This window comes from Schistocerca gregaria, chromosome 9 (genome assembly GCF_023897955.1).
Source record: "Schistocerca gregaria isolate iqSchGreg1 chromosome 9, iqSchGreg1.2, whole genome shotgun sequence".
In the NCBI taxonomy this organism is placed as follows: Eukaryota; Metazoa; Arthropoda; class Insecta; order Orthoptera; family Acrididae; genus Schistocerca; species Schistocerca gregaria.
The window spans coordinates 30,284,079-30,301,735 of NC_064928.1; the positions used below are offsets into that span (position 1 = coordinate 30,284,079).

At 46.3% G+C, this 17,657-nt stretch overlaps 1 protein-coding gene across 3 annotated transcripts in view; it reads right to left on the minus strand.

Annotated features, from left to right (window-relative positions):
* The window catches only part of LOC126292124 (activating transcription factor 3), a 460,567-nt gene that overhangs the window by 250,140 nt on the left and 192,770 nt on the right, over positions 1-17,657 (minus strand). The window lies entirely within an intron of this gene.

A 17,657-nucleotide genomic window follows, 5' to 3' on the forward strand; every position in this document is an offset into this window, starting at 1 on the left:
AAAGCGGCGCCGGTGCAAATGTGGTGCACCGCGGGCTGCAGACGGCTGTGGAGAGTTGTCTCGCTGCTGAGCATCTGGCGGCCGGAGTAGAAGTGTCTCCTCGCTGTCCGTCCAGAGGACGTCGCCCCCGCAGCGGGCGCCTGGTCGATCCACCCACGCCAGCTGCTGTTCATGGGTGACAGGTGGCCATTTCAGCCGAATGACGTTTTGTGTTCCACCGGACAAATGGCCGTTGACTTGTACCGCGCGAAACGGCTGGAAGCAAACACCTTGCAACCAGGAGCGAGCGCGTTGTCTGTGGAATGTTTTCGTGGAATTCCGTCGGTGATGTGGTCATTCTGGAAGGTACAACGGATCAGCACAAGTATGTATCTATCGTCTACTCCTGCACGTCACTTGCTTTACCTCGGTACGATGGCACCTACTGCCAGGACAATGCAACGCGTCACACATCACAGTGCAGGTGAGTACCAGTATAAGTTTAGCGTTCTCCCCTGCCGCAAAACTCCCCGGACTCACACCCAGTCGAGGATCTGTGGGGCGCCGTGGATCCTCAGCGCAGCTGGCCGCAGGAATGGAGTAGGCACGCCTTCACACCTTCCAGAAGCTCGCTGACGCTCTTCCTACACGTCTCGCAGCTGTCTCCGCTAAGTGCTTATTCGGGCTTTTTATGGGGGTCACAGTAATGTGACTGGACAACATATAAGCTGTGCAAGCCCCTTGCTTAGTTGCACGGGATTATAAAAGAGTGAGTGCGCGCGCGTGTGTGTGTGTATGTGACAGTTGATAGTAAGTTTCATGAGTCAGTTTCCAAATCATTCTCTGGGGCAGAAGAATTACTGTTTTTGCATAGCCTGGAGGCTTCGGAGATTAGCTATCGCTAATTATGGAGATGATCATTGGTTTTTATCACAAAACACGTCCTTCAGGGTGAATGACGGGAAGGTTCCTATGAGACCGCACGGCAGCTTCCCCTCCCCGTCCTCTCACAATCATAGTTTGTGCTGCGTCTCTGGTGAGCTCGGCACCGCTGGGACGCCATATCCTCATCTTCCTTTCCTTCTCGTTGAAACACTGCAATAGCTGCACAAGAAAACAATGATTAGCAGTCTACACTAATAGACAGCACAGTCCAGAGGAAAAGGAAACTAGTACTGACACAATGTATCGTACACTGCGTTCGTTGGATACTGCTGTTCCAGGACTAAGAAGGATGGGGGACGTGACATGAGATAAACTTAGTATCAAAATTAGTGACCAGTAAGTAAATGAAATTACAGAATCCTGCTACCTTGGAAACAAAATAACAAGTGAAGGACGAAGCAAGGAGAGTAGCGAGGGCGACGAGGGGACTTCCTGGCCTAGTCCGGTACTCCTTAACTTCAGGACGAAATTCCCGAGAATGCAGGTTTGCAGCACAGCGCTCTGTAGGGAAACCGGAATGGAAGCGAATCAGAGCGTTTGAAATGTAGTGCTACAGACCGATGTTAATAATTAGGTGGACTGATAACAAAAAGTAGGAACTGGTAGATAGCACACATGTTGAAACTAGAGGGACCTGCAGAGCGTAAACACTGTAGAGGGAGACATTGATCCTGCAAATAATTGAGGATATAGGTTGCAGCTGGCACACTTCGATGAAAACGTTCCCACTGCCGCAGGTATGCGCGCTCGTGGTACAACAAAACAGGACTACTTGTTCGAAGCGTTACCTTCAGTTTCACAAGATCAGCAATTTTGCTGCACTTCGAACAAACAGCAGCGAATAGGAAGTCGCAAAAAGGGGTAATGACTCTGGAAACGATCAAACTTCTTCGCAAAATTCGGTATTTGCTATCGACGGCTTGGTCAAACAAGCATGAAGACTTACCAACAATGTTTGTCGAATTTAATCTCAGATTTCAAGGAGCCACCAGGCTGTGTGTATCGGGCAATGTACGAGGAACAATGTAGGATTCAAACTTCTTAGAAATCTACTCCAGTTGCCACTTATCTCAAAATCGTACATAACAGTCCGGCCAGTAAATGACTATTGTTAAACGCGTGCGTAAACAGTCACACATGTTTGACAAGTCGGCCGTCAATTATAATTGGTCTCAACTGAGTCAAAGACAATCTGTGATTCACAAATATGTCGAACGGAGCAGCAGACTGCCACATAATTTTACAAGTACATGAAGTTTGGCAGAACGTCTGAAACCGCTCTGCTGCTACGTCGCAGGTTCGAATCCTGCCACGGGCATGGATGTGTGTGATGTCCTTAGGTTAGTTGGGTTTAAGTAGTTCTAAGTTCTAGGGGACTGATGACCTCCGATGTTAAGTCCCATAGTGCTCAGAGCCATTTTGGCAGAACGTTTGATAATCTGCGAGGGCCTTTACGTTTTATGCCTATCCGAGCTGAACCACTGTTGGTAGCAATTCGTACAAGGTAGCTATGAGCTTCCTGCTCAGCTGCAATTTTCGACACGAGGGGGGAGCCTATAAATACTGGTCGGATCGCAGCGCAATAATGCTCATGATGACCAACTGAAAGGCGCCAAATCTCTGTCCATTCTTCCTCAGCCAGTGCCCACATCCACAACCTGAAGTCGGAGGATGGTAAACTAAACTTCATTTTAGGGACAGAAACGCGGCCCTGCTCCGTTAACTCGTCGGTATTGTTGTTCTGTAACAACCTTACGTGGCCTAGGGTCCGTACAAAGGAAACACTGGTATCACATCGGATATTCAGCAATGAGTTACATGAAATTTCCACTAATTAGTGTCCCGCAGCTCCATGGAGCCATTATACCACCACTTTGTTGTCCGTCTGTCTGCCTGCCTCACTGTTGCACTGTTCAAAACCCTCTTCGTCAGGAATGGGAAGACGTAGCACGTGGAAATTTAAGTCACGAGCTGAGAGGGCTACTGTCGTTTAGTGGTAAAAGTGTTACGCTTTTAAGTCAATGGAATCAAAAAATACAGCGATTTATGGCACACATTTTGAAATCGCAAACTCACTGATTAAAACGTCTAGGGTAGTTCTCCTTGACGCTGTATCGTGAAACCTGGCAAGAAGGACTGTTTCACAGTACAAGTAAAGGAAAAAATTTAAATGTTGTTAATTTATAATTATATCACACGAAATTTGTTATGCGACTGTAAACTTGTAATTAAAACATTCTCGAAAGTCTTGGAATCGGTGGGACCAATATCTGGTGGCCAACAGGCAGAAACAGTAAAAATCTTCGATTCCCGGAGCGGAGAAAACAAGGTTACGCATGCGAAACGTTATTTATGTATTGTTTGAAGTCTCCTGAGTAAGCACGCGAAGTTTTCGTCATTTCCGACAGATAGCGTAGCTGCAGAACACTTTCAGAATGGCTCTATAGGTGATGTACGTTACGAGCAACGTTCCGTCATTGAATTTCTCACCGCACAGAAAGAAACTGTGGGGAATATTCAGAAACGCTTGTGCAAACTCTGTGGAGCACCTGCTGTCGACAGAAGTCCAGTTAGTTGCCGGGCACGGAGGGTGGGGTCATCAGAAGGCGGTTCGGCAAAGCTGCACGATTTGCAGCGGTCGGCTGTCAGACCTGACACGTCACAGCGAGCTGACGATGTTGTCATTCGCGAGCTCAGACGCATTACGGCTCGGCAGTTGGCGCTGCATCTGTCAGTCAGCAAAGGAAGTGTGGGTGCAATTATACGCACTCTTGGTTATTCAGAAGTATGTGCTAGATGGGTCCCACGGTGTCTAAGGGTGGATCACAAAACACACAAAAAAAGAGATCGGTTTGCAACGTTTTGAAGCTGCGGTGGAGGCCTTCTTGTCCCACATTGTGGCAGGTGATGAAACCTGGAAACCTGGGTTCACCATTCTGAGCCAGAAACAAAACGATAGTCGACGGAATGGCGCCATTTCCACTGCCCACAGAAGAAAAAAATAGAACGCAACTGCTTCCGCCGGTGTTATGATCACTGTGTTCTGGAACTGTGAAGGTGTGACTCTCTTTGATGTGATGCCACGAGGCGATACCATTAATTCAGAAGCGTGTGTGAAGACGTTAACAGAACTCAAGACGCGCTCCCGGCGACTTCGGCGCCACAGCAAGTCTGAGCACCGCTGAACAGGGCTGGACGGCGCTACCCCTCCACGCTACAACCCTAACCCAGCCGCCTCGGACTTACACCTGTTTGGGCCATCAAAGGATGCACTCGTGGAAGTCATCTGGAGCGTGATGAGGAGGTGGCTCACACAGTGAAGCACTGGCTCCGCCACCGGGACAAGGATTGGCGCCGACAGGCCATACGCGCCCTCATTTCGCACCGCAGGAAGGCCACAGAATGGGATGGAGGTCACGTGGGAAAATAGGGTGTGTAGACAAAACACCATTCTTCGGTGTGTGTAATTATCATTATGTTCAATAAAGAACTGTAAAAGAAAAAAAGATGCTGTCCATTTCTTTCTGGAGCAGGCCAGGGTGGCCGAGCGGTTCTAGGCGCTTCAGTCCGGAACCGTGTCGCTGCTCCGGTGGCAGGTTCGGATCATGCCTCGGGCATGGATGAGTGTGATGTCCTTAGGTTAGTTAGTTTTAAGTAGTTCTAAGTTCTAGGGGACTGATGACCTCGGATGTTAAGTGCGATAGTGCTTACAGGAATTTGAACCAGTGGACTATATGAGGAAGATGATGATATATTCTGCTCATAAGCTCTAACAAACAAGGCAATGTGTCATGTGTTAATGATAGTATTCGTTAAAAATGAAATTGTTGGCAAGTTTCGTAGTCAGTATTACAGAATTACAAAATAGTGATGATAACAATAATAATCATGTTTTAAAAATAATTTAATTTCGTAACCGATACACAATCAAACTTTTTGTTTTCAGCTCTCAGAAAATTATTACCTCCAGGTTGGGAGTCGCTACACTAGATTTTCTAGTACTGCAATCAGAAATTACTGACGGGAATGCTGTCTCAGGCTTTCTTAAGGCTCTCTAAATACCTCTTCCACGAGCTGTTCACTTCGTGATATCCTTCCCTTCAGTACTGACAGCATGACTCTCACTGACAGCCGCCCACCGCCACGGCACGAACGTGCAGCTAACACGGCCCACACACCCATCACGGCTAGGCAGTCGCCCCTGTCGGCTCGTCCCATCTGGTCACGCTCGAGTCTCCTCGCCGGCGATTAACCGCGTCAAACTGCAATCCGAAGCGAGGGCGGGCGCCATTACCGGAATTAGGCGACGGCTGGTAACTCCCAACTCCCCTGCCCACGTTTCTTTCGGCCGACGGCGTAACTGGTTCTCTCTCACAATCCAGTTTCTACGTGTGTCTCTACGCTGACCACTGTACGGTGTGTGGTGGAGGGTACATGATACACATTACTAAACCAATGTCCCACACAGCGACTTTCTGTCTGAATGTGAAGTCTGGTTTCAGAATTTACTGTAGGTATTTTGATACTGTTTTTACTAATAGGCAGACTGACGTGCAAGGGAGGTTAGTGTGTATACGATGTAAACGAAATTGATTGCAACGTACTTAAGTAGTGGACAGGAAGTAGGACAATAATTTTAAAAATATTGGAAATCCTGCAAGTAAAGTTTACATGAGATACAAAGGATTTGCATAAATTTGTTCACTGCGGCTACTTGGAGCATACAATATTGTTTAGATAACCTACAAGTAGTTTACATTACTTTCATTACTATTATTGTAGATGCTTAAAAGCAAAAGTGGAGCCAGTGCAGAGGCGGTTCATACTCGGCAGGTGTAGCGGTCTAAGACGCTCAAGTTCCCCGGACCAAAGTGTCAGCAACGTCGAGAGCGCGGAAAGTGGCACTGAGCGTGCTACACCGACGCTCCAAGAAATGTTTCGCGTATGTACATTTGTCAACATTTTACGTAACGAAATCTGATTATCACTTTCCCAGCGCCATTGTAAAATGTTTTGAAGCATTCTCTGACTACTCTCCCGTGTACTGGACATCTAGAAGCACCTTGGAAAGCTATTCGTTCCATTCGCTGTAGCTCCTCAGTGCTTTGAGACTCGAGACAAGTGCAGTCTCCTACTACGGCAGACTTCGTTTCCTGAGGGTGAACAGGTGTTTTCTTCTCTCAGTTAACAAGTTGTGCAGTGTGCAGGCAGCCAGTGTAATTGTGGTAACTTTTTCTGAAGGCAGATTAATGGTAGTAACAAAAATCCTGAAACGAGTGGCAAGAATGCCAAAGCTGCGTTCGACTAATCTTCTTTCTCGTGAAAGTCTGTAACTGAAATCCTTTTCTTCCTCAGTGATTCCTTTTAACGGGTACCGCTTCATATGTTGTAACTCAGAGGAAAAGCATTATCCGCCAGTAGAACCATTGGAGTTGTAATGTCTGTGTTCCCAAGCTTCCTGCCTTCAGGAATGTTCAGGATAGAACAGCTAATGAGACACTCCCGTAGTTTGCTTTTTGAAAGCACTCCAGCATCACCAACGCGCCCATTAGTTCCCACATCAACATACAAAAATTTGTAGGTAGCATGTACCGTGGCAAATAACATGATACTGTTGAAGGATTTATATTTGAAAATTGAGATCCACTAGCTTTTGGGCATTTAATACGAATATGCTTTCCGTCCGTTTCTCCTATAGTGTTATAACAGTTGCACTTGTCCTCGAAATCCTTTACAATGCGCTCCCACTCTTCTCTGCTTGTGGGTAACTGTAAATGAGATTTATGTATGTGCGAGAAAGTATGAAACTAATGGCTTTGATTTCAATTTTACAGCAAGAACTGCAGGCTGAAGAAGAGCCCGTTGTGGCGTGCAGTGAACCCCAGCCCAGCGCCAAGGGCGGAGGGTGAGAGGCGCAACCGGCGCAGTGCTGGCGGCCGCCAGCACTTTGAGGGCTGTGGCTGAGGCGGCCAGAAATCAGCCCCAGCCAGAGCCTGCCCGAGCAGACCGACGCACCGCCCTCGCCACCCGCATCGCAGCTACACTGCGGGAGGTGGAGAATGTGGGTGGTAGCGGGCACTAGTCGAGGGTTGCAGCGGCATTTGATGGACAGGTGGGACCTGCTGCGTGCCACATCTCGACATCCACAACCGTCCACTTCTGGATATGTCCAGCCTGCCTGGCAGCAGGCTGGTGTAGAACAGTATATATAGCTCTCCAATTTTCTTAATCTATTTTTGTACTCAAGATGCGTCACGTTGTAAAACGCCTCATCAGCTTCATACATTTCTATTAATTTCGTAGTTTTCGGACGCAAAATGCAATTGATTTGTTTACAAAATAAAATAGTTCTTAATGCACATCAAGTGTATTGAACATTTACTTACTTTCAGATACTGGTCTTTTAGTGCCTCATAAATAGCTGCACACGTTTGAGGTATTGTTTTCGTTAATGTGCGCTGCAATATTCGAGTGCTGTACTGTAAGCTAGAGTAACTCTCTCCTGTAGCAAGGAATCGGAGCGTTACAGTGAGCCGGTCTTCTGCACATAACGCAACTCTTTAGTCAGTATTGTCCCTTGTGATATGAGGACACACTGAAATGTGTGCTCATCCAGTCTTAAGTAATTTATGTACGACTTGTCGTCCCCCACTACAAACTCACGTAACAGGTTTTGTTGAGTGCTTTTATCGTCTCGTCGTAAAACCCACGGCTTTCCAGCGCTTCTCGTCCACACAGTACAATTGCGGTACATGCAGCTGCTGCGGTCAGTAACAAGTTGTTGGTGTCAGCCATCTTGAACTTTGACGAAAAATATGATGACAGTGTAATAACCTTTTTTTAGCACCACGTCAAAGATCTTTGCCATTAAATGTGACGATTATTTGATCATATCTTTGTTCAAATCTTTGACAAAGACATTTGACAGTGTAATACGTGTGTAAGACGACGCTCACGCCGCAGCCTGTGTTCCTCGTGGGTCCGCGAGGTCACCTCAGTGTGAAGTTCATCTCTTCAGCACGAGTTACGAAGGTGGACGCATTATTTTTCAGTGAACCCTCGTAGCTAACAGCATTTACCCATTTCCAGCTATTCGCTTAAGTATGAAAACTGGGCAAAATCCCCACTGTGTAGTTGATACGCAGTCTTTGTTCTCGCTCCGCTCAAATATTTGACCTGGAAAGAAATGGGGGATGTGACAGTCTAAATGCCTTATTGCTCTAAGCTTACGAACGATCACGCTATATTTACCGCATTGTGTTTCTCGTCTAGCAGCAGCAAATGTATCTGGTGTTTGTTAGGCGAGCGACGACTTCTCGCAGCGCGCCGTCTGCTGCGACCCTGTGGGAGCTGTTTAATCTCCTGATGGGGCAGGTGTGTTTTGCCGCGACCTCGCCAGTCGTAATGTGCAGGGAAGAGACGCAAGAGTCCCTGGAGAGCAGCCTTGGCGCTCCGCGACCGCTAATGACACTCACTTCAGAGAGAGAGAGAGAGAGAGAGAGAGAGAGAGAGACAGAAGCCTCATCAAAGAACTCGACGTACCCACCGCCCAAACTGCAAATCACGCTGCCATCAAAATTCTTCCAGACGTCACCTGTGCTGCCTGTGTAACCTGAAGTTGGCGTATGACAGACACTCTCGGCGTGTGCCACATCAGGTCACCTGTTACATCTTCTGATTTACATTGTACGTTGACTAAACTACGGTAACACCCAAAATCCTTTTCGTGCAGAACAAAAGTTAATACATATCTAAAGCAAATGTTATCTACCATGAGGACACTAACCAGTACGATTCCCTTACTCGTAACTCTGTTGAGACTGATCCGGTGATTTAGGAGGAGAAGTGGAACATACATACAAACACACATATATAAACATACATGCATACATAAATATTTATAACATGTATGGATTCAATTATCATCTTCCTCTCCTCAACACTGTTCAAAATTTTCTTACAGTGTACCATTCACGTGAAAATCAGAAACATAACACATAATTAGCTTTGATCCTCCTGTACAATGTGGCGTTTCTTAAGGTCGAAGTCAGTAAAAAAATTAAATTCTGAAGTCCCATTCAACGGACGTCTCACAATTCGAACTTTTAGGTTCCGTCGATGAAACTGGCTGCTGTGCATTCCAGGAGTTTGGCGCCAGAGTTCCGTTGTGCTAGGTATGTACTAATAAGCCAGAAACATGTATTCATACTGAAATATTTATTACGCCAACACAGTTTGCAATGAGATTTCACAATAACAACGGCTTTCGAACACATTTTTACACTGTTTCCAAACTCCTTTTAAAAGGCATTCACGTATGTGCCTGTTCTATCGGTTACAACGAGCTACCGCGACTTCAACTCACACCAATCTACTTTCTGGCACCTCTGATGACGTGTATAAAACCATGCCTCTACCCACTAGTTTAAGAGATTTGAGGACACGAGAAAGATGTATAAATACGTTCTTCATATCAGAATTAACCTGCCTCATCTCTAGCGGTCTTTACACTACTTTCAGTATAAGTGTATTTTTTTCTTAAATTACATGTAAGGTCAGAGTTGTAGCAACCAGATTTGAGTCATATATTCCTTCCACAACCAGTTCTGCCATCACAGCAAAACAGACTAGATGTAATATTCACGAAATTTAAAACTACTGTGAAAAGGTGAGTAAAATATCGGATCTTAAGAAATTTTGTGCTGATTTTCAGAGTCTAATATTTCCGAAGTTATGGAGAATTTAACATTATGATTGACATTTTATTAATTTTCGTGGTGCGTTTAGGTTGACAGCTGTGTGTGTGAAACATGACCTTTTGCCCTCTAGTTATAGGTGAATGAACGTCACTTATGAAATCATTCATTTAATTGAATTTCTGTATCACATCACAACAACTTCTGTTGGAATTACTCAAATCAGTGGTCTCTCATGAAACTTGTTATCCTATTATGATCTTTAGTTGTTGTAGGTACTCAATTTACGGTAGCTTTTGTTGCAAAGAATCCACACGCGAAAACACGACAGTGAGAACAGGAGGTAAACATTCTTAAAGCCAGTGAACATGGCATTCTAATACGTCACCAGCTCCACCTTTATCACGTACACTTACACGAAGAACTGCATGGAAATGATTTCCAGAATAGTGTACAGTTCTGTCAGTGGGCACAGTAGCAAATCTTCGCCAACGGGAACCTCCTCTCTGGTGTTTTTTACCGACAAATGTTCCTTCTCAAACAAAGGGCAGGTAAACACAAGTAGCATGCGTTATTTGTCCAGCGAAAACCCACGGTGGCCGAGACAGGTTGAAGAACAGTGTCAACGGAGAGCTAACGTCTTCCGCGCGATGTAAAGTACTAAAATTGTTGGTCTTTATTTCATCAATGGTATGCTAAAGGACAGAGCAGCTTTTCACACGAATTCTTCTTCGTCTTTTGGTTGAACTGCCGCCAAGGCCCAGAATACGATGGACGTCGAGCAGAAAATGTCTTTCGTGCACCAGTTCTTCAAAGTGACTGGCGTTCATTTTCCTTGTGCTTTCATTTGTTTGGTATCAACTCAGGTGGACAAGTTACGTGTGCTACTACAGGAGAGTCAACCTCGTTACGTTTTTAATAACGTCATGTTTACGTCAATGGTACACTGTGACAAGTGCTTGAACATGTCTAAAGGTAAAGAAAGTGGACTGCTGAATACGAAGTATGGGGTGCTATTTAAAAAACATGGACAGCTAGTCTAACTACGATGGGTAATGTCACCATGGTAGAGAAACAAATTTGCTCGGTATTGTTTTTTTTATTTTGTTTCTGGACAAAAAGTTATTTGGAGTGATCAAGGCAAATGGGGAAGTAAGAAGTTGAAGCTGTTTGGAAGAAAGAATAGGTAGAATATTTATGGGTGAACTCGACGCGCAAGTCGCCGAAGTGGCGTCAACTCGAAAGACCTGCACCAGGCGAACGGTCTACCCGACGGGAGGCCCTAGCCACACGGCATTTCATTACAGTGGGTGAAAGAGCTTTCGAAAAGATGGAAGGCTTTTGACAACATAGAATTTTTCCAGGAGTTCTGATTGGAGTGCAGTGAGAGCGAATTATGGATTGTGTAGACAAAAGTAAGAAGTACAAAAGCTGGACAGCTCTGAACTGTTACTTTAAAACACATTGATGGAATAAGGAATGAAGAAGTAGTTCTAAGAACAGGATAGCAAATAATGAGACGAGGGATATGTCTTGGCTGCACTCTGCAGGGTGCAACATAATTTATAGTGAAATTGACACGGCTGAAAAGGTACGATAATGAGAACAAAACCTCTACAGTATGCACGTCTTTGAAAATAAGGCGGTTGTAGGCATAATTACGAATGAGTGGTTACAAACCGTCGCTGAGGTCAGTACGGAATACATTACTATGCAAGTTACTATAAATGTATGTGAAATGTGAACTTTACGATTGAGACCCCGTCTAAACATAACACTGTTTTTGTAGAGCGTTAAGTAGCTATATTCTTTCATGCTACAGGAGAAACAAGTGAAATTTGACCAAGATAGTGTGTTGTTGTCTGAAGATGTGCTTATCGGTGAAGCTAACTACGGAAAGAACTAAATATTTAGTCATGAAATTGAGGCTGTTTGCCATTCTGAGCAGCTGGTGTTGCCCTACTATTTACATTTATTTAAGTTCTATTAGTCCGTCTTCCCCCCTCTCCCTGACAGTCCCCTCCGGTCCCTCCTTTGTCCACCTTCTCCTTGCCCTCTCTCTGTCCAACGCCTCCCCCCTCATCTTTCTGCCCATCACATCCTCTTCCCTTCATCGATTTCCTGCTCCTCCCCCTCTCCTCTATCCACTTCTCTGTGTTTCCACCTCTTCCTCCGCCCTTTCCGTGTCATCACCCCCGCCGCAATAGGAGATTCCTCGTACCCTCACAGAATTTCTTTTTAGATTGCAGATAACCAAGTTTGGTTGAAATTGACCAAGCAGTTTAGGAGGAATTTCTTTATCCACGGTTTTGCCCGCGTTCTCACATGCCATAAATGCTGAACACATATTTAATATATTTCACACATATTTGAATCTGAAATTTCTTTTTCACGCAGCTATATGTTCACGACGTCATATCTTCTCAATTATATGTCGTACCGTGTTAGAGTTTTGTAGGTAAATTTAATGGTATATGTGATTACATAAAAACTTGAGGTTCGCCGATGACATTGTAATTCTGTCAGACACAGCAAACGACTTGGAAGAGCAGTTGAACGGAATGGACAGTGTCTTGAAAGGAGGATATAAGATGAACATCAACGAAAGCAAAACGAGGATAATGGAATGTAGTTGAATTAAGTCGGGTGATGCTGAGGGAATTAGATTAGGAAATGAGACACTTAAAGTAGTAAAGGAGTTTTGATATTTGGGGAGCTAAATAACGGATGATGGTCGAAGTAGAGAGGATATAAAATGTAACTGGCAATGGCAAGGAAAGCGTTTCTGAAGAAGAGAAATTTGTTAACATCGAGTATAGATTTATGTATCAAGAAGTCGTTTCTGAAAGTATTTGTATGGAGTGTAGCCATGTATGGAAGTGAAACATGGACAATAAATAGTTTGGACAAGAAGAGAATAGAAGCTTTCGAAATGTGGTGCTACAGAAGAATGCTGATGATTTGATGGGTAGATCACATAACTAATGAGGAAGTGTTGAATAGGATTGGGGAGAAGAGAAGTTTGTGGCACAACTTGACAAGAAGAAGAGGCCGGTTGGTAGGACATGTTCTGAGGCATCAAGGGATCACAACTTTAGCATTGCAGAGCAGCGCGGAGGGTAAAAATCGTAGAGGGAGACCAAGAGATGTATACACTAAGCAGATTCAGAAGGATGTAGGTTGCAGTAAGTACTGGGAGATGAAGACGCTTGCACAGGATAGAGTAGCATGGAGTGCTGCATCAAAGCAGTCTCAGGACTGAAGACTACAGCAACAACATCTGTAAAATGAGGTAGGTTTGATCATCACGCGAATGCTACGGAAATGCTTCAGGAACTCGGGTGGGAGTCTGTGGAGGAAAGGAGGCGTTCTTTTCGTGAATCGGTACTGAGAAAACTTAGAGAACCAGAATTTGAGGGTGAGTCCAGCACAATTTTACTGCCACCAACTTATATTTCGCGAAAAGACCACAAAGATAAGATAAGAGAGATTAGGCCTCGTACAGAGGGATATGGACAGTAATTTTTCCCTCGTTCCGTTTGGGAGTGGAACATGGAGAGAAGATGCTAGTTGTGGTACGAGGTACCCTCCGCCACGCACCGTATGGTGGATTGCTGCGTATGTAGATGTAGATGTGGATGTAAGTGATGTGTATACCAATTCTGGCTGAAATTGGCCCAGTAATTTAGGAGTTGATGTGGACTATACGTACATATACACAGGGTGAGTCAGGACGAAACGTACATGTTTTGAGAGGTGATAGTAAAAGTAATTCTGCACAAAAAACTTCACACGGACAAATGCCCTATTCCGAATAGTTTCCGAGATGCAATGCATTTAATATGTTTTCTACGTTTTCCTCGAATAACTCGACAAGCGCATTCTCCATCGAAAACGGGTCGCAGTACAAAATTAAACTACATCAAGCTCCCTACAAAAATATGCTGATCATTTTTTCTCTAGGGGTAACAGATTTCGCGAAGAGAGCGCGAGAATGTTGACAATCTCGCGCGACGCGCAAGCGCTGTAGCGTAGGCAATTTATGTAGGGCAAATTGAGGCAATTTGACGACTTCATAGACGCAAGTTCCCTGTACTAAATTGTTCATCCCAACTTCCTCTACATTACTTTGGTACGCTGTAAAGAATGAAAATATTAGACTAATGGTTCAAATGGCTCTGAGCACTATGGGACTTAACTACTGTGGTCATCAGTCCCCTAGAACTTAGAACTAATTAAACCTAACTAACCTAAGGACATCACACACATCCATGCCCGAGGCAGGATTCGAACCTGCGAACGTAGCAGCCGCGCGGTTCCGGACTGCGCGCCTAGTTATTAGAGTAATACCGAAAATAAACAACAGTGTACATTAAACGTGTTCTATCTAGGAAACCATTCGGAATAGTACATACGTCCATAGGAAGTTTGTTGTTCAGAATAACTAATACTTTCAGCCCTCGAACCGTGTACCTTTTCTCCTGACTCACCCTGTATATGGCTAAATGGCTCTGAGCACTACGGGACTTAACATCTGAGGTCATCAGTCCCCTAGAACTTACTTAACTACCCTAAGGGCATCACACAAATCCATGCCCGAGTCAGGATTCGAACCTGCGACCGTAGCGATCGCGCGGTTCCAGACTGAAGCGCCTAGAACCGCTCGGCCACAGCGGATGGCCCCCTGTATATGTACGTCCATTCTTACAATACGTATGGACTTGCAGTGTGGTTGCCTTTTCAGAAGCCCCCTTTTCGTGTGACCGCTCTTCTCCCCTTTTTCGCCGGCAGAGAACAGTTAAGGGGAACATCTACATCTTCTTGACCGCCAACTACCTTACTCTGTGTGTGGCAGTTGGTACTTTTGATGCCACTATTTCACGCCTCCCCCCCCCCCCCCCCCCCCCCCCCCCCGCCGCTCCTCAACTGCTTCTTCCACAATGCCATTCACGGAAGATATATGGTAAGTGCGACTGTTGACAAACCTCGTTATGAGCTCTGATGGTTCTCGCTCTTGTCACTTGGTGAGACGCTCGAGGGAGGCAGTAATACGTAGCCCGCATCACCTCGCCGCGACACGCCACGCCCCCCTTGTAGTGTGCGCCACCTCCGTAACGCCCTGCTGCGGAGCGCGCCAGACGTCGTCGCTTGGCCTTCTGTCTCGCTTTTATTAATCCGACAGTACTCAAAGAGTCGGACGAACACCTATTTCGTGAGCCACTTCTATTGTACATGAATTAAGTGTCCGTAAGATCCTTCCTACGAAACTGACTCCGATATCTGCTTTTTCTACTATTTGTTTCACTAAGTCGTTGCTCATAAGGTTGTTACTGTTTCCTGTGATTTAACGCAGTAGCTCAGTGGCATATCTCTTCGTATATTTGTACTCAATACGCCACTTTCTTTTACGTTCAGTGCCAACCACCAGTCGCCGCACACCACGAAAGTTGATACGAAAGTGACCACAAATAAGATTATTAGGTGCTCAGGTCGCTTATGTAACACAAGCAGCGTTCCATTTCGCCCATTTCTGAAATGCCAGAATATTTGTGGAGCTTGTTTACGGTGCTTCATTTGTTTCCCCCACATGCGTCCTTCTTCACTGACAGACGGGTGGTAGACAACAGCGGCGTTAATATTCGCCACGGGACCACACGCGTAGTCGCTGCAGCTATTTCCGTACGCTGTCCTCTGGCTCTACGGCAACTACTTTGTTTCACAAATATATATACACTGCTCGACAACGACGGATGACATGAAACACAGTACACACGTAACAGAGCTGGAGCGGCATATTTATAACGAAAAATGGTACAGATTTCAGCACAGAGGAAAGTGGGACAACGGACATAAATAACGTTCATGTTTAACACAGGTCGGACTTAGAACATAAGGTCGATATCGAACTCTCAGTGAGGAATTTGCCGTCCTAGGTCACTAACGAGTTATTCGTGCTGGCTACTAAACTGTTAAGAAGTCCTTGGGGGATATTGTCCCACTCCTCCGTCGTGGCGATTACGAGTTATAGCACGGGTCAGTGAGAGAGGTGTCTGTTGTGGAACAGATCTGCCAAGAGCATCCCAGGCAGGCTCTAGCTGTAGGGTTCAGGTGTGGATAACAGGCAAGCCCACTACGCATCTCAAATACCTTCACTTTCCGGTGTCTCCTATTCCTCAACAGCCATGTGTGGACGGTTCAAATGCTTCAAATGGCTCTGAGCACTATGGGACTCAACTGCTGTGGTCATCAGTCCCCTAGAACTTAAAACTGCTTAAACCTACCTAACCTAAGCACATCACACACATCCATGCCCGAGGCAGGATTCGAACCTGCGACCGTAGCGGTTGCGCGGTTCCAGACTGAAGCGCCTAGAACCGCTCAGCCACAACGGCCGGGTTGGTGATATATCTGAACGGCCAAAGGGACTGCGTCTGTGAAACAGTATCCACAGTCAACATCTACACTCCTGGAAATTGAAATAAGAACACCGTGAATTCATTGTCCCAGGAAGGGGAAACTTTATTGGCACATTCCTGGGGTCAGATACATCACATGATCACACTGACAGAACCACAGGCACATAGACACAGGCAACAGAGCATGCACAATGTCGGCACTAGTACAGTGTATATCCACCTTTCGCAGCAATGCAGGCTGCTATTCTCCCAAGGAGACGATCGTAAAGATGCTAGATGTAGTCCTGTGGAACGGCTTGCCATGCCATTTCCACCTGGCGCCTCAGTTGGACCAGCGTTCGTGCGGGACATGCAGACCGCGTGAGACGACGCTTCATTCAGTCCCAAACATGCTCAATAGGGGACAGATCCGGAGATCTTGCTGGCCTGGGTAGTTGACTTACACCTTCTAGAGCACGTTGGGTGGCACGGGATACATGCGGACGTGCATTGTCCTGTTGGAACAGCAAGTTCCCTTGCCGGTCTAGGAATGGTAGAACGATGACGGTTTGGATGTACCGTGCACTATTCAGTGTCCCCTCGACGATTACCAGAGGTGTACGGCCAGTGTAGGAGATCGCTCCCCACACCGTGATGCCGGGTGTTGGCCCTGTGTGCCTCGGTCGTATGCAGTCCTGATTGTGGCGCTCACCTGCACGGCGCCAAACACGCATACGACCATCATTGGCACCAAGGCAGAAGCGACTCTCATCGCTGAAGACGACACGTCTCCATTCGTCCCTCCATTCACGCCTGTCGCGACACCACTGTTGGGGCGTGAGCGGAAGACGGCCTAACGGTGTGCGGGACCGTAGCCCAGCTTCATGGAGACGGTTGCGAATGGTCCTCGCCGATACCCCAGGAGCAACAGTGTCCCTAATTTGCTGGGAAGTGGCGGTGCGGTCCCCTACGGCACTGCGTAGGATCCTACGGTCTTGGCGTGCATCCGTGCGTCGCTGCGGTCCGGTCCCAGGTCGACGGGCACGTGCACCTTCCGCCGACCGCTGGCGACAACATCGATGTACTGTGGAGACCTCACGCCCCACGTGTTGAGCAATTCGGCGGTACGTGCACCCGGCCTCCCGCATGCCCACTATACGCCCTCGCTCAAAGTCCGTCAACTGCACATACGGTTCACGTCCACGCTGTCGCGGCATGCTACCAGTGTTACAGACAGCGATGGAGCTCCGTATGCCACGGCAAACTGGCTGACACTGACGGCGGCGGTGCACAAATGCTGCGCAGCTAGCGCCATTCGACGGCCAACACCGCGGTTCCTGGTGTGTCCGCTGTGCCGTGCGTGTGATCATTGCTTGTACAGCCGTCTCGCAGTGTCCGGAGCAAGTATGGTGGGTCTGACACACCGGTGTCAATGTGTTCTTTTTTCCATTTCCAGGAGTGTATATATATATGGATTTGAGGCATTAAACCGTTACACAGATGGTAGTGTGTCCAGAATGAACGATGAGTACTTTTGTTTGTATACGCCGTATGTGGCGCTGCTACTGTTTCGAAATATAAAAATTAAAAAAGTTGAACTGTTTACGTATGACAGTTGACTTGCACTTTTATTATATTTATT